The sequence below is a fragment of the Halichoeres trimaculatus genome, unplaced genomic scaffold, assembly GCF_033239565.1.
Source record: "Halichoeres trimaculatus isolate MK-OKI-2021-1 unplaced genomic scaffold, fHalTri1.1 fHalTri1_scaffold_36, whole genome shotgun sequence".
Taxonomy (NCBI): Eukaryota; Metazoa; Chordata; class Actinopteri; order Labriformes; family Labridae; genus Halichoeres; species Halichoeres trimaculatus.
In genome coordinates, this window is record NW_027437214.1 from 1 (window position 1) to 21,516 (window position 21,516).

Here is a 21,516-nt window from a genome sequence, read left to right on the forward strand (position 1 = left end):
AAGTTTGCTTAAAAAAAAAATACACCCGCTTCTGGGCTTGAACCCGGGATCTGTTGGACATAACACAAGCTAGCTCCTGACTGCGCCAACGTAGTTGTGCTTTTGACTGTGCAAGCTTCCTTCTATTGTCCATAGATCAGTTACTAGTCTAAGTTTGCAAAAAAAAAAAACACACCCGCTTCTGGGCTTGAACCTGGGGTCTATTGGACTCAACCCAAGCTCTCTCCTGACTGCGCCAACGTAGTTGTGCTTTTGACTGTGCAAGCTTCCTTCTATAGTCCATAGATCAGTTACTAGTCTAAGTTTGCAAAAAAAAAACACACCCGCTTCTGGGCTTGAACCCGGGATCTGTTGGACATAACACAAGCTCTCTCCTGACTGTGCCAACGTAGTTGTGCTTTTGACTGTGCAAGCTTCCTTCTATTGTCCATAGATGAGTTACTAGTCTAAGTTTGCAAAAAAAAAAACACACCCGCTTCTGGGCTTGAACCCGGGATCTGTTGGACATAACACAAGCTCTCTCCTGACTGCGCCAACGTAGTTGTGCTTTTGACTGTGCAAGCTTCCTTCTATTGTCCATAGATCAGTTACTAGTCTAAGTTTGCAAAAAAAAAAAAACACACCCGCTTCTGGGCTTGAACCTGGGGTCTATTGGACTCAACCCAAGCTCTCTCCTGACTGCGCCAACGTAGTTGTGCTTTTGACTGTGCAAGCTTCCTTCTATTGTCCATAGATCAGTTACTTGTCTAAGTTTGCAAAAAAAAAAAACACACCCGCTTCTGGGCTTGAACCTGGGGTCTATTGGACTCAACCCAAGCTCTCTCCTGACTGCGCCAACGTAGTTGTGCTTTTGACTGTGCAAGCTTCCTTCTATTGTCCATAGATGAGTTACTAGTCTAAGTTTGCAAAAAAAAAAAATACACCCGCTTCTGGGCTTGAACCCGGGATCTGTTGGACATAACACAAGCTCTCTCCTGACTGCGCCAACGTAGTTGTGCTTTTGACTGTGCAAGCTTCCTTTTATTGTCCATAGATCAGTTACTAGTCTAAGTTTGCAAAAAAAAAAACACACCCGCTTCTGGGCTTGAACCTGGGGTCTATTGGACTCAACCCAAGCTCTCTCCTGACTGCGCCAACGTAGTTGTGCTTATGACTGAGCGGCTTCCTTCTATAGTCCATAGATCAGTTACTAGTCTAAGTTTGCTTAAAAAAAAAAATACACCCGCTTCTGGGCTTGAACCCGGGATCTGTTGGACATAACACAAGCTCTCTCCTGACTGCGCCAACGTAGTTGTGCTTTTGACTTGGCTCATGGTCCACACGTGCTGCCTGAGTTTGAATGCCAAGGGGGTTCTGGCCAGAGAGCAGCCCGGCTCAGGGGGCTGAAAACTGGGTAAATGTTTCCAAGATATCCCCCGGTTCGTGGTCCAAGCGTACCACCTGAGATTGAATGAGAACCAAGGGGGTTCTGGCCAGAGAGCAGCCCGGCTCAGGGGGCTGAAAACTGGGTAAATGTTTCCAAGATATCCCCCGGTTCGTGGTCCAAGCGTACCGCCTGAGATTGAATGAGAACCAAGGGGGTTCTGGCCAGAGAGCAGCCCGGCTCAGGGGGCTGAAAACTGGGTAAATGCTTCCAAGATATCCCCCGGTTCGTGGTCCAAGCGTACCGCCTGAGATTGAATGAGAACCAAGGGGGTTCTGGCCAGAGAGCAGCCCGGCTCAGGGGGCTGAAAACTGGGTAAATGTTTCCAAGATATCCCCCGGTTCGTGGTCCAAGCGTACCGCCTGAGATTGAATGAGAACCAAGGGGGTTCTGGCCAGAGAGCAGCCCGGCTCAGGGGGCTGAAAACTGGGTAAATGTTTCCAAGATATCCCCCGGTTCGTGGTCCAAGCGTACCGCCTGAGATTGAATGAGAACCAAGGGGGTTCTGGCCAGAGAGCAGCCCGGCTCAGGGGGCTGAAAACTGGGTAAATGTTTCCAAGATATCCCCCGGTTCGTGGTCCAAGCGTACCGCCTGAGATTGAATGAGAACCAAGGGGGTTCTGGCCAGAGAGCAGCCCGGCTCAGGGGGCTGAAAACTGGGTAAATGTTTCCAAGATATCCCCCGGTTCGTGGTCCAAGCGTACCGCCTGAGATTGAATGAGAACCAAGGGGGTTCTGGCCAGAGAGCAGCCCGGCTCTGGGTAAATGTTTCCAAGATATCCCCCGGTTCGTGGTCCAAGCGTACCGCCTGAGATTGAATGAGAACCAAGGGGGTTCTGGCCAGAGAGCAGCCCGGCTCAGGGGGCTGAAAACTGGGTAAATGTTTCCAAGATATCCCCCGGTTCGTGGTCCAAGCGTACCGCCTGAGATTGAATGAGAACCAAGGGGGTTCTGGCCAGAGAGCAGCCCGGCTCAGGGGGCTGAAAACTGGGTAAATGGCTTCCAAGATATCCCCCGGTTCGTGGTCCAAGCGTACCGCCTGAGATTGAATGAGAACCAAGGGGGTTCTGGCCAGAGAGCAGCCCGGCTCTGGGTTAATGTTTCCAAGATATCCCCCGGTTCGTGGTCCAAGCGTACCGCCTGAGATTGAATGAGAACCAAGGGGGTTCTGGCCAGAGAGCAGCCCGGCTCAGGGGGCTGAAAACTGGGTAAATGCTTCCAAGATATCCCCCGGTTCGTGGTCCAAGCGTACCGCCTGAGATTGAATGAGAACCAAGGGGGTTCTGGCCAGAGAGCAGCCCGGCTCAGGGGGCTGAAAACTGGGTAAATGCTTCCAAGATATCCCCCGGTTCGTGGTCCAAGCGTACCGCCTGAGATTGAATGAGAACCAAGGGGGTTCTGGCCAGAGAGCAGCCCGGCTCAGGGGGCTGAAAACTGGGTAAATGCTTCCAAGATATCCCCCGGTTCGTGGTCCAAGCGTACCGCCTGAGATTGAATGAGAACCAAGGGGGTTCTGGCCAGAGAGCAGCCCGGCTCTGGGTAAATGTTTCCAAGATATCCCCCGGTTCGTGGTCCAAGCGTACCGCCTGAGATTGAATGAGAACCAAGGGGGTTCTGGCCAGAGAGCAGCCCGGCTCAGGGGGCTGAAAACTGGGTAAATGTTTCCAAGATATCCCCCGGTTCGTGGTCCAAGCGTACCGCCTGAGATTGAATGAGAACCAAGGGGGTTCTGGCCAGAGAGCAGCCCGGCTCAGGGGGCTGAAAACTGGGTAAATGCTTCAAAGATATCCCCCGGTTCGTGGTCCAAGCGTACCGCCTGAGATTGAATGAGAACCAAGGGGGTTCTGGCCAGAGAGCAGCCCGGCTCAGGGGGCTGAAAACTGGGTAAATGCTTCCAAGATATCCCCCGGTTCGTGGTCCAAGCGTACCGCCTGAGATTGAATGAGAACCAAGGGGGTTCTGGCCAGAGAGCAGCCCGGCTCTGGGTAAATGTTTCCAAGATATCCCCCGGTTCGTGGTCCAAGCGTACCGCCTGAGATTGAATGAGAACCAAGGGGGTTCTGGCCAGAGAGCAGCCCGGCTCAGGGGGCTGAAAACTGGGTAAATGTTTCCAAGATATCCCCCGGTTCGTGGTCCAAGCGTACCGCCTGAGATTGAATGAGAACCAAGGGGGTTCTGGCCAGAGAGCAGCCCGGCTCAGGGGGCTGAAAACTGGGTAAATGGCTTCCAAGATATCCCCCGGTTCGTGGTCCAAGCGTACCGCCTGAGATTGAATGAGAACCAAGGGGGTTCTGGCCAGAGAGCAGCCCGGCTCAGGGGGCTGAAAACTGGGTAAATGTTTCCAAGATATCCCCCAGTTCGTGGTCCAAGCGTACCGCCTGAGATTGAATGAGAACCAAGGGGGTTCTGGCGAGAGCTCAGGTGGCTGCACACTGAGTGATCATCTGACAGTGATCCCCTAGCCCATTGTTCACTTGTTTGTGGCCTGAATGAGGGCTTGATCAAGGGATCTCGTGACACAGAAAACCCAAGCTCCAGTGGCAGTGAATTGGACTATACTGTGTTTGTGTTTGTGTGGCATGATTTCAGAACCTGACCAAGAGATATCACTGCTGCTTTTTCAGGCTAAAGTCCATTTTCACAAGCATCGAATCCAGTTACAATTCTCAGTCAACTGATTGAAAATCATTGCTTTGAACCCGGATCCCACGGTCCCCAAGCATTCTCTCTACCCACTGAGCTAACGTCGCTGCTGCTACTGTCGCTTGCCGTTTGCACCAAAGTCCATTTGCTCCTCAGGCTTTGTGCGAGTTTGTGCGTTCCTGCCACCTGTGGAGAATGCCCGCCTAAAAGAGCCATTTCTCAGGGAATGATTAACGCCAATGATGGTGGGGTGACTCTTTTCTGCACCTGCCTGACCCAGGACCACTGTGGTATTTTTGACTTGGTTGCTGATGCATACAGTGGCTTAATATCCACACGAAACTCGAGGTCAGGCTCCAGAACTGCCCACCGGAGGCTAAAGTCAAAGTAAGAAGGACTGTTCCCAGTCCCTGCTTCTGGTTTATCACAACCGACAGAGGTGCCAGGAAGTTGAAGGGGCCACACGCGAAATACCTCCCTCTGGTGGCCCCTCCATTGCCCTGGCAGGTTGGGCATATCTGGGCACCCGGACTGGGGAGGTTCCGCTACAACCTAGCCAGGTTCTCCTGGTTCCGACACGGACTGGTACTGGAGGCTTGGCTGAGTGGGTGTCAGAACCTCCAGGTCAATAAGCCCTTAGCTCGAGGTGTCAGAAGGGCCAGGGGTTATTTGTGTTGGACCCACCACTGGGGGGCGTAGGCCGGGTTTCTACTGTGAGCGAGGCAGGGGTTTCTGCTGGAGGTTTGTTCACACTTGAGGGTGGAGCATTCCAAAGGTATGAGCCCTGATGGACTTTTCCCAGCCCGTGTGACTTATTCATGTACAGCTGGCAAGGGGGGCCAGGATGTTGAAGGTGCCACATGCGAAATACCTCCCTCTGGGTAGATCTAAGGTGGCCCCTCCATTGCCCTGGCAAGCTGGGCATGTCTAGGTGCCCGGACTGGATGGGGTTCCCTTATGACCCGGCCAGGTTCCCTGGTTCAAGCTCAGACTAGAACTGGAGGCTTTGCTGAGTGGGTGTCAGGACTTCCAGGTCAATAAGCCCTTAGCTCGAGGTGTCAGAAGGGCCAGGGGTTATTCGTGTTTGACCCACCACTGGGGGACGTAGGCCGGGTTTCTTCTATGAGCGAGGCAGGGGTTTCTGCTGGAGGTTTGTTCACACTTGAGGGTGGAGCATTCCAAAGGTATGAGCCCTGATGGACTTTTCCCAGCCCGTGTGACTTATTCATGTACAGCTGGCAAGGGGGGCCAGGATGTTGAAGGTGCCACATGCGAAATACCTCCCTCTGGGTAGATCTAAGGTGGCCCCTCCATTGTCCAGGCAAGCTGGGCATGTCTAGGCGCCCGGACTGGATGGGGTTCCCCTACGACCCGGCCAGGTTCCCTGGTTCCAGCTCAGACCAGAACTGGAGGCTTTGCTGAGTGGGTGTCAGGACTTCCAGGTCAATAAGCCCTTAGCTCGAGGTGTCAGAAGGGCCAGGGGTTATTCGTGTTTGACCCACCACTGGGGGGCGTAGGCCGGGTTTCTTCTATGAGCGAGGCAGGGGTTTCTGCTGGAGGTTTGTTCACACTTGAGGGTGGAGCATTCCAAAGGTTTGAGCCCTGATGGACTTTTCCCAGCCCGTGTGACTTATTCGTGTACAGCTGGCAAGGGGGGCCAGGATGTTGAAGGGGCCACATGCGAAATACCTCCCTCTGGGTAGATCTAAGGTGGCCCCTCCATTGCCCTGGCAAGCTGGGCATGTCTAGGCGCCCGGACTGGATGGGGTTCCCTTATGACCCGGCCAGGTTCCCTGGTTCAAGCTCAGACCAGAACTGGAGGCTTTGCTGAGTGGGTGTCAGGACTTCCAGGTCAATAAGCCCTTAGCTCGAGGTGTCAGAAGGGCCAGGGGATATTCGTGTTTGACCCACCACTGGGGGGGCGTAGGCCGGGTTTCTTCTATGAGCGAGGCAGGGGTTTCTGCTGGAGGTTTGTTCACACTTGAGGGTGGAGCATTCCAAAGGTATGAGCCCTGATGGACTTTTCCCAGCCCGTGTGACTTATTCATGTACAGCTGGCAAGGGGGGCCAGGATGTTGAAGGTGCCACATGCGAAATACCTCCCTCTGGGTAGATCTAAGGTGGCCCCTCCATTGCCCTGGCAGGCTGGGCATGTCTAGGTGCCTGGACTGGATGAGGTTCCCCTACGACCCGGCCAGGTTCCCTGGTTCCAGCTCAGACCAGAACTGGAGGCTTTGCTGAGTGGGTGTCAGGACTTCCAGGTCAATAAGCCCTTAGCTCGAGGTGTCAGAAGGGCCAGGGGTTATTCGTGTTTGACCCACCACTGGGGGGCGTAGGCCGGGTTTCTACTGTGAGCGAGGCAGGGGTTTCTGCTGGAGGTTTGTTCACACTTGAGGGTGGAGCATTCCAAAGGTATGAGCCCTGATGGACTTTTCCCAGCCCGTGTGACTTATTCATGTACAGCTGGCAAGGGGGGCCAGGATGTTGAAGGGGCCACATGCGAAATACCTCCCTCTGGGTAGATCTAAGGTGGCCCCTCTATTGTCCAGGCAAGCTGGGCATGTCTAGGCGCCCGGACTGGATGGGGTTCCCCTACGACCCGGCCAGGTTCCCTGGTTACAGCACAGACCAGTTCGGAGGCTTTGCTGAGTGGGTGTCAGGACTTCCAGGTCAATAAGCCCTTAGCTCGAGGTGTCAGAAGGGCCAGGGGATCACACTTGTTGGACCCAGTACTGGGTGGCGTGAGCCAGGTTTGGACTGTGAGCGTGGCAGGGTCTTTTGCTGGAGGTTTGTTTTCACGTGAGGGTGGAGCATTCCAAAGGTTTGAGCCCTGATGGACTGGTGGCCCCTCCATTGTCCAGGCAGGTTGGGCATGTCTGGGAGCTGGACTGGATATGTTGTGTCAGCCACATATGCTTGTATTGGGGAACTGCGGTGGCATCCCTAGAGAAGGGCATTCCTGGCGAGCCATTCTCTTCCGTCTTCCTGCACACTCAACGAACCGTCTACATCCAGGAGCAGAGCCAATGGCCAAGGAGGAAGACTGTGGGCTGTTGTAAGTATGCTGGTAAGTATGCACATTCCTATGTGTCTATTAACTCTGCATCAAGGGCGCGACGGAGTGTCCAGTGGGCCATCTTCCCACGAAACTTGTTTTAAGTGTGTCAACACCTACCAGGGGCACGAACCTCAAAAGATATTGATATAGTTATAGTAGGTCACGGGGGCAGTTATATGACTAACATGACTAACAAATTTATACTTCCAAACACAAACAGTGCTACCATCATGCAGTAGTGAGAAAGCCACCAATGGAACTGGCTGGGTGGAAGTCTGGAAAAAAACAACAACAACAACAACATTTTAGTATTTTTTTCATTTTGCCGTTCACAACCTTTTATTTTGCATGGTGGAAGGCCTGAAAACAGTTTCTCTCCTTGTTTAAGCAAAGATGCACTCTGCATTTCTGACAGTACACATGGGCAACGTAGCTCCAGTTCTGGTCCGTGCTTACAGCAAGTTTCATAGCTAAGTTTTAACTCTAAATGTAGCAAACTATGTCATTTGAAAATAAAAAGACTGTATGTTGCTTGATTTTAGACATAATGCATGAAATGCAAGTAAATGGCCATTGACTGTTTCAGAGTTACATGACCTTATATACCCGCTGTATCAAATTTGATAAGCCATCTTCAACACAGTTTACTCAAATATATTGTGGTGTCTCCCCCCACCACTGGTGTCTCATGGCCAGCAGAGGGCGCCAGAGAGGAGGACTGAGCAGACACCAGCTGGGCAGGGTCATATCATAGGTACCTACCCTGCCAGGTGACCCAAGGCTGGAGAGAGCCCAGCTGAAGACAATCAAAGATCAGAGGGTGCTGGGGGGTGAGAGGAGTGGAAAGGGAGACAGAAGAGAGAAGAGAAGAGAGAGGAGCAGGTGGCTGAGACCAGGAAGGGCAGAAATAAAAAGTGTGAGCTTTAAAAAACCCATCCCTTTTTTTGCCTCTCTCTCCAGGAGGACACCAGTCTGGACCCCGCAGACTAGAGGCTACCCCAGACCGGGAAGAAGATTGGTTGTGTTTTCTCCCCTACCCGTTTCCCTAACGTAAATAGACTGTGATTTTTGTTAAAAGCAAACCTTGCAGTCCAGACTGGTCTCTCCTCCACTGTCACAATATATTGTGATTTTTTTTTTTTTTTTTTTTTGTATTTTTTTCCCTTTGCATGAACCCAGTAAGTGTCCCTTTTGATGTGCCAGTAAATATTGTGATGTTTTTCTTACCTTAACCTTTTTAACCTTCCTCCTGTGTTAGCTTTTCTGTTACTGTTTCTGTTGTCTTAAATCAGCTTTAAAATACACCAAAAACAAAATCTTATCATCCAATTTTTTTCTCATCTCTTGGTTACCTTGTAAGGTTTCCATATCCATAAAATGTTGGGTTTAATATTTTTGTTGTAGGTTGTAGGTCTCTGCCCCCCCACCCCCTCCTGATGTCAATTTAAAAAGCAAAAGCAAAATGAATCTCAAGAGAATCATATAAATGAATGAAAGGATGTTGTGTTCCCTGAATATTACTCAGGGAAAAACATCTCTGAAATTAATTTGCTTGATTTATTTTTTCATTTAAAAATGATTAACTTTCACAACATCTGTGGTGTTACGGGTCATTTTCGACCCATATATTTTCTTCAAGAAAATGCAAAAATAAAAACTAATAATAATAATAAAAAAATGTCAGCAATAGGACTTTAATATGAACATATTGAAATACAGAACAGGTCTCAACACAAAAAAATGAATTAAGAAGTTATTTGTATAAGAACCAATCAAGCCATTGGAAATCAATTATTACTTTTGAAACTATTAGAATGATAAATCAGAGTTTTAAAAAATATATCTGTGTGCAAGAGCTTGGGGGTATTCCACGAAGCTGGCTTAGCTCAAAGCCTGGCTTATTTGGGTTAGCCTGGCTAACTTTAGCGAGCGTTGGGTTCCACAAACGAGGCTTAAGGCTAGCGTGGTTTGGTAAGCATGGTAAATTAGCCAGTGCGACAAGCCTGGTCCCAGTCAGGCTAAACGTCAGGCTTACCTTAGCTGCGTCTCAGAGAAGGTCTGACAAGCTTCTGAAAGACGCCTTGTGAACTGCAGGTGTCACATTAAATGAATCTATACCTGTAATATTTGATGTTCTTGTTCAGAAACATAAGCTGAGACCTTTTGTTAACTTTTCTGACACCTGCTTAAAAGCCAAAAAGTCAGAAGGATCGTGAGGCTCCGATTTGACGGTCCGTATTCATACTGAAAATCAAGATCAAGCGAGCTTTTGTCCTTCAGCTCCACGGGAGGTTTCCGTCCTCCCTGAGCTGGCATTAGGACACCTGCGTGATCCTTTGACAGGTGAACCGCCCCAGTTATACTAGACTGGAATAACCGTGAATCAAGACATGTCAGATAGTAGACTGTGTGTCCCTGTCACAGGAAAGTCAGTGGCTGAGTGGTTAGAGGGTAGGACATAGATGCACGGTGATCCATGTTTTACTTGCAAGCGTGGGTTCGATCCCACCAGTGGTAACTATTTAAAATGATCTGATTTTCTTTCTTCTGTCACCCTCAAAGTACAGTCAACATATAACAGAATAAAGGCACAAATTGTCTTATGATATAAAAGGTGACAACAGCCACAATTTTCCATAGAAATACCTTCCTTCACCGGAGGTGGGTTCTGATCATGATGATAATGTAAAGGTGATTCCACATGGTGACACTGTGCCAACATGAATCTGCTGACACCTCCCCCTGGTGCGCCGTCAACTCCCCCTGCTGTGTTGGCTGAAAGTACATTTGTGATTTCTATTTTGGCTCCAAAAGTTGCTTTATAATCTTATTTTTATGACCGGGTCAAAACCAACCCTGACACTACAAAGGATATAATTTCAACCAGAGCATTTTATGATGTCGTGAAAAAAAAAAGGTTTTTGTTGAATTTGGTTGAAATCAAGGTTCCCGAGAAAGTCAAGAAGCCCTGATGCAATAAACAGATATAAAGTGATTCTTTTATACATTTAAAAATTTAAACTTGTACCCACTGTAAGGACGAATTATTATAATAATTATTATTACTAAGATTATTATTATAATTACAAATTCTTTTTTTCCTTCATCCAAAAATCGCATCTATATACCTCTATAGTCCATAGATCAGTTACTAGTCTAAATTTGCTTAAAAAAAAATACACCTGCTCCTAGGCTTGAACCCAAGGTATGTTGACCTCAACCCCAGCTCTCTCCTGACTGCGCCAACGGAGTTGTGCTTTGACTGAGCGGCTTCCTTCTATAGTCCATAGATCAGTTACAAGTCTAAGTTTGCTTAAAAAAAAAAATACACCCGCTTCTGGGCTTGAACCCGGGATCTGTTGGACATAACACAAGCTCTCTCCTGACTGCGCCAACGTAGTTTTGCTTTTGACTGTGCAAGCTTCCTTCTATTGTCCATAGATCAGTTACTAGTCTAAGTTTGCAAAAAAAAAAAACACACCCGCTTCTGGGCTTGAACCCGGGATCTGTTGGACATAACACAAGCTCTCTCCTGACTGCGCCAACGTAGTTGTGCTTTTGACTGTGCAAGCTTCCTTCTATTGTCCATAGATCAGTTACTAGTCTAAGTTTGCAAAAAAAAAACACACCCGCTTCTGGGCTTGAACCCGGGATCTGTTGGACATAACACAAGCTCTCTCCTGACTGCGCCAACGTAGTTGTGCTTTTGACTGTGCAAGCTTCCTTCTATTGTCCATAGATCAGTTACTAGTCTAAGTTTGCAAAAAAAAAAAACACACCCGCTTCTGGGCTTGAACCCGGGATCTGTTGGACATAACACAAGCTCTCTCCTGACTGCGCCAACGTAGTTGTGCTTTTGACTGTGCAAGCTTCCTTCTATTGTCCATAGATCAGTTACTAGTCTAAGTTTGCAAAAAAAAAAACACACCCGCGTCTGGGCTTGAACCTGGGATCTGTTGGACATAACACAAGCTCTCTCCTGACTGCGCCAACGTAGTTGTGCTTTTGACTGTGCAAGCTTCCTTCTATTGTCCATAGATCAGTTACTAGTCTAAGTTTGCTTAAAAAAAAAAATACACCCGCTTCTGGGCTTGAACCCGGGATCTGTTGGACATAACACAAGCTCTCTCCTGACTGCGCCAACGTAGTTGTGCTTTTGACTGTGCAAGCTTCCTTCTATTGTCCATAGATCAGTTACTAGTCTAAGTTTGCAAAAAAAAAAAACACACCCGCTTCTGGGCTTGAACCTGGGGTCTATTGGACTCAACCCAAGCTCTCTCCTGACTGCGCCAACGTAGTTGTGCTTTTGACTGTGCAAGCTTCCTTCTATTGTCCATAGATCAGTTACTAGTCTAAGTTTGCAAAAAAAAAAAACACACCCGCTTCTGGGCTTGAACCTGGGGTCTATTGGACTCAACCCAAGCTCTCTCCTGACTGCGCCAACGTAGTTGTGCTTTTGACTGTGCAAGCTTCCTTCTATTGTCCATAGATCAGTTACTAGTCTAAGTTTGCAAAAAAAAAAAACACACCCGCTTCTGGGCTTGAACCCGGGATCTGTTGGACATAACACAAGCTCTCTCCTGACTGCGCCAACGTAGTTGTGCTTTTGACTGCGCAAGCTTCCTTCTATTGTCCATAGATCAGTTACTAGTCTAAGTTTGCAAAAAAAAAAAAAACACACCCGCTTCTGGGCTTGAACCTGGGGTCTATTGGACTCAACCCAAGCTCTCTCCTGACTGCGCCAACGTAGTTGTGCTTTTGACTGAGCGGCTTTTTCTATAGTCCATAGATCAGTTACTAGTCTAGGTTTGCTTAAAAAAAAAAATACACCCGCTTCTGGGCTTGAACCCGGGATCTGTTGGACATAACACAAGCTCTCTCCTGACTGCGCCAACGTAGTTGTGCTTTTGACTGTGCAAGCTTCCTTCTATTGTCCATAGATCAGTTACTAGTCTAAGTTTGCAAAAAAAAAAAAACACACCCGCTTCTGGGCTTGAACCTGGGGTCTATTGGACTCAACCCAAGCTCTCTCCTGACTGCGCCAACGTAGTTGTGCTTTTGACTGTGCAAGCTTCCTTCTATTGTCCATAGATCAGTTACTAGTCTAAGTTTGCAAAAAAAAAAAAACACACCCGCTTCTGGGCTTGAACCTGGGGTCTATTGGACTCAACCCAAGCTCTCTCCTGACTGCGCCAACGTAGTTGTGCTTTTGACTGTGCAAGCTTCCTTCTATTGTCCATAGATCAGTTACTAGTCTAAGTTTGCAAAAAAAAAAAACACACCCGCTTCTGGGCTTGAACCTGGGGTCTATTGGACTCAACCCAAGCTCTCTCCTGACTGCGCCAACGTAGTTGTGCTTTTGACTGTGCAAGCTTCCTTCTATTGTCCATAGATAAGTTACTAGTCTAAGTTTGCAAAAAAAAAACCACACCCGCTTCTGGGCTTGAACCCGGGATCTGTTGGACATAACACAAGCTCTCTCCTGACTGCGCCAACGTAGTTGTGCTTTTGACTGTGCAAGCTTCCTTCTATTGTCCATAGATCAGTTACTAGTCTAAGTTTGCAAAAAAAAAACACACCCGCTTCTGGGCTTGAACCTGGGGTCTATTGGACTCAACCCAAGCTCTCTCCTGACTGCGCCAACGTAGTTGTGCTTTTGACTGAGCGGCTTCCTTCTATAGTCCATAGATCAGTTACTAGTCTAAGTTTGCTTAAAAAAAAAAATACACCCGCTTCTGGGCTTGAATCGGGATCTGTTGGACATAACACAAGCTCTCTCCTGACTGCGCCAACGTAGTTGTGCTTTTGACTGTGCAAGCTTCCTTCTATTGTCCATAGATCAGTTATAAGTGTTTTTTCTTGGTAGAGTAAAGAAAGTTGAAATATTCAGTATTGCGAAAAGTTGTGCAAGCAAAAGATCCCATGACTGTGTAGGTATGGACATGATGTTAGTTTAAAACATAACTGATGTGATTATTGAACCACTATATATATATATATATATATATATATATATATATATATATATATATATATATATATATATATATATATATATATATATATATATATTTTCCATTTATTTATTTATTTTATATAGTTGGCTGTGTGTGTAATTTTATCTTTTTCAATAGAAAAAATTGAAAATAGCGAAAGTAATTCCACTTTCAAAAATGGAGAAAAACACATTTTAGGTTGGACAATTTTATTAACAGATATTGTGTTTTAAGTAATTGTCGGTATGGATTCCAGACAGCTGAGAGCTGATGCATCCCAAACTACACTGCACTTCATTCAACATCATGGAATTAACTTTAGCCTGGTCGGCAGGGCGTCTTACCAGGGGTATGAGCTGGCAGTAGAGTGAAAATTTTCAAAGTGTCATCCTCTCTGAGCCCCTGGTTAGCGGCCCAACCTACCAGGGGCACCAAACATCAATGATTGGGCTACTCCTCGAACCTAATAGCCATAGCACGCAATGGTTTTACTGTGTTTTGGTGGCTGTGTGACGTCCCATCAGCTAACCACCATCATCCCATTTTTGAGAATCACGTTTTCAGAAACAGGGGACCTCCAGAGCAGAACAGGGGGACATTGAAAACAATGTGTCCACAAATTGTGCACTATGGCCTGGCTCTAGCAGAAAGTCTCCCTGGCCTCAGGGTCTGGCTCTCACAGAAAGTGTCCCTGGCCTCAGGGGTCTGGCTCTAGAGAAGAACCCAGCTCAGGTGGCTCTGCCCTGGGCTGTAGCTCAGTGGCAGAGTGGTCGCCTCTCAATCCAAAGGTCCAGGGTTCGAGTCCAGCAGACAGCAGTCGCATGCCCTAGTGTCCTTGAGCAAGGCACTGAACCCCGAATTGGCTCATGGTCCACACGTGCTGCCTGAGTTTGAATGCCAAGGGGGTTCTGGCCAGAGAGCAGCCCGGCTCAGGGGGCTGAAAACTGGGTAAATGTTTCCAAGATATCCCCCGGTTCGTGGTCATAGCGTACCACCTGAGATTGAATGAGAACCAAGGGGGTTCTGGCCAGAGAGCAGCCCGGCTCAGGGGGCTGAAAACTGGGTAAATGCTTCCAAGATATCCCCCGGTTCGTGGTCCAAGCGTACCGCCTGAGATTGAATGAGAACCAAGGGGGTTCTGGCCAGAGAGCAGCCCGAATCTGGGTAAATGTTTCCAAGATATCCCCCGGTTCGTGGTCCAAGCGTACCGCCTGAGATTGAATGAGAACCAAGGGGGTTCTGGCCAGAGAGCAGCCCGGCTCAGGGGGCTGAAAACTGGGTAAATGCTTCCAAGATATCCCCCGGTTCGTGGTCCAAGCTTACCGCCTGAGATTGAATGAGAACCAAGGGGGTTCTGGCCAGAGAGCAGCCCGGCTCAGGGGGCTGAAAACTGGGTAAATGGCTTCCAAGATATCCCCCGGTTCGTGGTCCAAGCGTACCGCCTGAGATTGAATGAGAACCAAGGGGGTTCTGGCCAGAGAGCAGCCCGGCTCAGGGGGCTGAAAACTGGGTAAATGTTTCCAAGATATCCCCCGGTTCGTGGTCCAAGCGTACCGCCTGAGATTGAATGAGAACCAAGGGGGTTCTGGCCAGAGAGCAGCCCGGCTCAGGGGGCTGAAAACTGGGTAAATGTTTCCAAGATATCCCCCGGTTCGTGGTCCAAGCGTACCGCCTGAGATTGAATGAGAACCAAGGGGGTTCTGGCCAGAGAGCAGCCCGGCTCAGGGGGCTGAAAACTGGGTAAATGCTTCCAAGATATCCCCCGGTTCGTGGTCCAAGCGTACCGCCTGAGATTGAATGAGAACCAAGGGGGTTCTGGCCAGAGAGCAGCCCGGCTCAGGGGGCTGAAAACTGGGTAAATGCTTCCAAGATATCCCCCGGTTCGTGGTCCAAGCTTACCGCCTGAGATTGAATGAGAACCAAGGGGGTTCTGGCCAGAGAGCAGCCCGGCTCAGGGGGCTGAAAACTGGGTAAATGGCTTCCAAGATATCCCCCGGTTCGTGGTCCAAGCGTACCGCCTGAGATTGAATGAGAACCAAGGGGGTTCTGGCCAGAGAGCAGCCCGGCTCAGGGGGCTGAAAACTGGGTAAATGCTTCCAAGATATCCCCCGGTTCGTGGTCCAAGCGTACCGCCTGAGATTGAATGAGAACCAAGGGGGTTCTGGCCAGAGAGCAGCCCGGCTCAGGGGGCTGAAAACTGGGTAAATGCTTCCAAGATATCCCCCGGTTCGTGGTCCAAGCGTACCGCCTGAGATTGAATGAGAACCAAGGGGGTTCTGGCCAGAGAGCAGCCCGGCTCAGGGGGCTGAAAACTGGGTAAATGCTTCCAAGATATCCCCCGGTTCGTGGTCCAAGCTTACCGCCTGAGATTGAATGAGAACCAAGGGGGTTCTGGCCAGAGAGCAGCCCGGCTCAGGGGGCTGAAAACTGGGTAAATGGCTTCCAAGATATCCCCCGGTTCGTGGTCCAAGCGTACCGCCTGAGATTGAATGAGAACCAAGGGGGTTCTGGCCAGAGAGCAGCCCGGCTCAGGGGGCTGAAAACTGGGTAAATGCTTCCAAGATATCCCCCGGTTCGTGGTCCAAGCGTACCGCCTGAGATTGAATGAGAACCAAGGGGGTTCTGGCCAGAGAGCAGCCCGGCTCAGGGGGCTGAAAACTGGGTAAATGTTTCCAAGATATCCCCCGGTTCGTGGTCCAAGCGTACCGCCTGAGATTGAATGAGAACCAAGGGGGTTCTGGCCAGAGAGCAGCCCGGCTCAGGGGGCTGAAAACTGGGTAAATGCTTCCAAGATATCCCCCGGTTCGTGGTCCAAGCGTACCGCCTGAGATTGAATGAGAACCAAGGGGGTTCTGGCCAGAGAGCAGCCCGGCTCAGGGGGCTGAAAACTGGGTAAATGCTTCCAAGATATCCCCCGGTTCGTGGTCCAAGCTTACCGCCTGAGATTGAATGAGAACCAAGGGGGTTCTGGCCAGAGAGCAGCCCGGCTCAGGGGGCTGAAAACTGGGTAAATGGCTTCCAAGATATCCCCCGGTTCGTGGTCCAAGCGTACCGCCTGAGATTGAATGAGAACCAAGGGGGTTCTGGCCAGAGAGCAGCCCGGCTCAGGGGGCTGAAAACTGGGTAAATGCTTCCAAGATATCCCCCGGTTCGTGGTCCAAGCGTACCGCCTGAGATTGAATGAGAACCAAGGGGGTTCTGGCCAGAGAGCAGCCCGGCTCAGGGGGCTGAAAACTGGGTAAATGCTTCCAAGATATCCCCCGGTTCGTGGTCCAAGCGTACCGCCTGAGATTGAATGAGAACCAAGGGGGTTCTGGCCAGAGGGCAGCCCGGCTCAGGGGGCTGAAAACTGGGTAAATGCTTCCAAGATATCCCCCGGTTCGTGGTCCAAGCGTACCGCCTGAGATTGAATGAGAACCAAGGGGGTTCTGGCCAGAGAGCAGCCCGGCTCTGGGTAAATGTTTCCAAGATATCCCCCGGTTCGTGGTCCAAGCGTACCGCCTGAGATTGAATGAGAACCAAGGGGGTTCTGGCCAGAGAGCAGCCCGGCTCAGGGGGCTGAAAACTGGGTAAATGCTTCAAAGATATCCCCCGGTTCGTGGTCCAAGCGTACCGCCTGAGATTGAATGAGAACCAAGGGGGTTCTGGCCAGAGAGCAGTCCGGCTCAGGGGGCTGAAAACTGGGTAAATGCTTCCAAGATATCCCCCGGTTCGTGGTCCAAGCGTACCGCCTGAGATTGAATGAGAACCAAGGGGGTTCTGGCCAGAGAGCAGCCCGGCTCTGGGTAAATGTTTCCAAGATATCCCCCGGTTCGTGGTCCAAGCGTACCGCCTGAGATTGAATGAGAACCAAGGGGGTTCTGGCCAGAGAGCAGCCCGGCTCAGGGGGCTGAAAACTGGGTAAATGTTTCCAAGATATCCCCCGGTTCGTGGTCCAAGCGTACCGCCTGAGATTGAATGAGAACCAAGGGGGTTCTGGCCAGAGAGCAGCCCGGCTCAGGGGGCTGAAAACTGGGTAAATGGCTTCCAAGATATCCCCCGGTTCGTGGTCCAAGCGTACCGCCTGAGATTGAATGAGAACCAAGGGGGTTCTGGCCAGAGAGCAGCCCGGCTCAGGGGGCTGAAAACTGGGTAAATGTTTCCAAGATATCCCCCAGTTCGTGGTCCAAGCGTACCGCCTGAGATTGAATGAGAACCAAGGGGGTTCTGGCGAGAGCTCAGGTGGCTGCACACTGAGCGATCATCTGACAGTGATCCCCTAGCCCATTGTTCACTTGTTTGTGGCCTGAATGAGGGCTTGATCAAGGGATCTCGTGACACAGAAAACCCAAGCTCCAGTGGCAGTGAATTGGACTATACTGTGTTTGTGTTTGTGTGGCATGATTTCAGAACCTGACCAAGAGATATCACTGCTGCTTTTTCAGGCTAAAGTCCATTTTCACAAGCATCGAGTCCAGTTACAATTCTCAGTCAACTGATTGAAAATCATTGCTTTGAACCCGGATCCCACGGTCCCCAAGCATTCTCTCTACCCACTGAGCTAATGTCGCTGCTGCTACTGTCGCTTGCCGTTTGCACCAAAGTCCATTTGCTCCTCAGGCTTTGTGCGAGTTTGTGCGTTCCTGCCACCTGTGGAGAATGCCCGCCTAAAAGAGCCATTTCTCAGGGAATGATTAACGCCAATGATGGTGGGGTGACTCTTTTCTGCACCTGCCTGACCCAGGACCACTGTGGTATTTTTGACTTGGTTGCTGATGCATACAGTGGCTTAATATCCACACGAAACTCGAGGTCAGGCTCCAGAACTGCCCACCGGAGGCTAAAGTCAAAGTAAGAAGGACTGTTCCCAGTCCCTGCTTCTGGTTTATCACAACCGACAGAGGTGCCAGGAAGTCGAAGGGGCCACACGCGAAATACCTCCCTCTGGTGGCCCCTCCATTGCCCTGGCAGGTTGGGCATATCTGGGCACCCGGACTGGGGAGGTTCCGCTACAACCTAGCCAGGTTCTCCTGGTTCTGACACGGACTGGTACTGGAGGCTTGGCTGAGTGGGTGTCAGAACCTCCAGGTCAATAAGCCCTTAGCTCGAGGTGTCAGAAGGGCCAGGGGTTATTTGTGTTGGACCCACCACTGGGGGGCGTAGGCCGGGTTTCTACTGTGAGCGAGGCAGGGGTTTCTGCTGGAGGTTTGTTCACACTTGAGGGTGGAGCATTCCAAAGGTATGAGCCCTGATGGACTTTTCCCAGCCCGTGTGACTTATTCATGTACAGCTGGCAAGGGGGGCCAGGATGTTGAAGGTGCCACATGCGAAATACCTCCCTCTGGGTAGATCTAAGGTGGCCCCTCCATTGTCCAGGCAAGCTGGGCATGTCTAGGCGCCCGGACTGGATGGGGTTCCCCTACGACCTGGCCAGGTTCCCTGGTTCCAGCTCAGACCAGAACTGGAGGCTTTACTGAGTGGGTGTCAGGACTTCCAGGTCAATAAGCCCTTAGCTCGAGGTGTCAGAAGGGCCAGGGGTTATTCGTGTTTGACCCACCACTGGGGGGCGTAGGCCGGGTTTCTTCTATGAGCGAGGCAGGGGTTTCTGCTGGAGGTTTGTTCACACTTGAGGGTGGAGCATTCCAAAGGTTTGAGCCCTGATGGACTTTTCCCAGCCCGTGTGACTTATTCGTGTACAGCTGGCAAGGGGGGCCAGGATGTTGAAGGGGCCACATGCGAAATACCTCCCTCTGGGTAGATCTAAGGTGGCCCCTCCATTGCCCTGGCAAGCTGGGCATGTCTAGGCGCCCGGACTGGATGGGGTTCCCTTATGACCCGGCCAGGTTCCCTGGTTCAAGCTCAGACCAGAACTGGAGGCTTTGCTGAGTGGGTGTCAGGACTTCCAGGTCAATAAGCCCTTAGCTCGAGGTGTCAGAAGGGCCAGGGGATATTCGTGTTTGACCCACCACTGGGGGGGCGTAGGCCGGGTTTCTTCTATGAGCGAGGCAGGGGTTTCTGCTGGAGGTTTGTTCACACTTGAGGGTGGAGCATTCCAAAGGTATGAGCCCTGATGGACTTTTCCCAGCCCGTGTGACTTATTCATGTACAGCTGGCAAGGGGGGCCAGGATGTTGAAGGTGCCACATGCGAAATACCTCCCTCTGGGTAGATCTAAGGTGGCCCCTCCATTGCCCTGGCAGGCTGGGCATGTCTAGGTGCCCGGACTGGATGAGGTTCCCCTACGGCCCGGCCAGGTTCCCTGGTTCCAGCTCAGACCAGAACTGGAGGCTTTGCTGAGTGGGTGTCAGGACTTCCAGGTCAATAAGCCCTTAGCTCGAGGTGTCAGAAGGGCCAGGGGTTATTCGTGTTGGACCCACCACTGGGGGGCGTAGGCCGGGTTTCTTCTGTGAGCGAGGCAGGGGTTTCTGCTGGAGGTTTGTTCACACTTGAGGGTGGAGCATTCCAAAGGTTTGAGCCCTGATGGACTTTTCCCAGCCCGTGTGACTTATTCATGTACAGCTGGCAAGGGGGGCCAGGATGTTGAAGGGGCCACATGCGAAATACCTCCCTCTGGGTAGATCTAAGGTGGCCCCTCTATTGTCCAGGCAAGCTGGGCATGTCTAGGCGCCCGGACTGGATGGGGTTCCCCTACGACCCGGCCAGGTTCCCTGGTTACAGCACAGACCAGTTCGGAGGCTTTGCTGAGTGGGTGTCAGAACTTCCAGGTCAATAAGCCCTTAGCTCGAGGTGTCAGAAGGGCCAGGGGATCACACTTGTTGGACCCAGTACTGGGTGGCGTGAGCCAGGTTTGGACTGTGAGCGTGGCAGGGTCTTTTGCTGGAGGTTTGTTTTCACGTGAGGGTGGAGCATTCCAAAGGTTTGAGCCCTGATGGACTGGTGGCCCCTCCATTGTCCAGGCAGGTTGGGCATGTCTGGGAGCTGGACTGGATATGTTGTGTCAGCCACATATGCTTGTATTGGGGAACTGCGGTGGCATCCCTAGAGAAGGGCATTCCTGGCGAGCCATTCTCTTCCGTCTTCCTGCACACTCAACGAACCGTCTACATCCAGGAGCAGAGCCAATGGCCAAGGAGGAAGACTGTGGGCTGTTGTAAGTATGCTGGTAAGTATGCACATTCCTATGTGTCTATTAACTCTGCATCAAGGGCGCGACGGAGTGTCCAGTGGGCCATCTTCCCACGAAACTTGTTTTAAGTGTGTCAACACCTACCAGGGGCACGAACCTCAAAAGATATTGATATAGTTATAGTAGGTCACGGGGGCAGTTATATGACTAACATGACTAACAAATTTATACTTCCAAACACAAACAGTGCTACCATCATGCAGTAGTGAGAAAGCCACCAATGGAACTGGCTGGGTGGAAGTCTGGAAAAAAACAACAACAACAACAACATTTTAGTATTTTTTTCATTTTGCCGTTCACAACCTTTTATTTTGCATGGTGGAAGGCCTGAAAACAGTTTCTCTCCTTGTTTAAGCAAAGATGCACTCTGCATTTCTGACAGTACACATGGGCAACGTAGCTCCAGTTCTGGTCCGTGCTTACAGCAAGTTTCATAGCTAAGTTTTAACTCTAAATGTAGCAAACTATGTCATTTGAAAATAAAAAGACTGTATGTTGCTTGATTTTAGACATAATGCATGAAATGCAAGTAAATGGCCATTGACTGTTTCAGAGTTACATGACCTTATATACCCGCTGTATCAAATTTGATAAGCCATCTTCAACACAGTTTACTCAAATATATTGTGGTGTCTCCCCCCACCACTGGTGTCTCATGGCCAGCAGAGGGCGCCAGAGAGGAGGACTGAGCAGACACCAGCTGGGCAGGGTCATATCATAGGTACCTACCCTGCCAGGTGACCCAAGGCTGGAGAGAGCCCAGCTGAAGACAATCAAAGATCAGAGGGTGCTGGGGGGTGAGAGGAGTGGAAAGGGAGACAGAAGAGAGAAGAGAAGAGAGAGGAGCAGGTGGCTGAGACCAGGAAGGGCAGAAATAAAAAGTGTGAGCTTTAAAAAACCCATCCCTTTTTTTGCCTCTCTCTCCAGGAGGACACCAGTCTGGACCCCGCAGACTAGAGGCTACCCCAGACCGGGAAGAAGATTGGTTGTGTTTTCTCCCCTACCCGTTTCCCTAACGTAAATAGACTGTGATTTTTGTTAAAAGCAAACCTTGCAGTCCAGACTGGTCTCTCCTCCACTGTCACAATATATTGTGATTTTTTTGTTTTTTTTTTTTTTGTATTTTTTTCCCTTTGCATGAACCCAGTAAGTGTCCCTTTTGATGTGCCAGTAAATATTGTGATGTTTTTCTTACCTTAACCTTTTTAACCTTCCTCCTGTGTTAGCTTTTCTGTTACTGTTTCTGTTGTCTTAAATCAGCTTTAAAATAC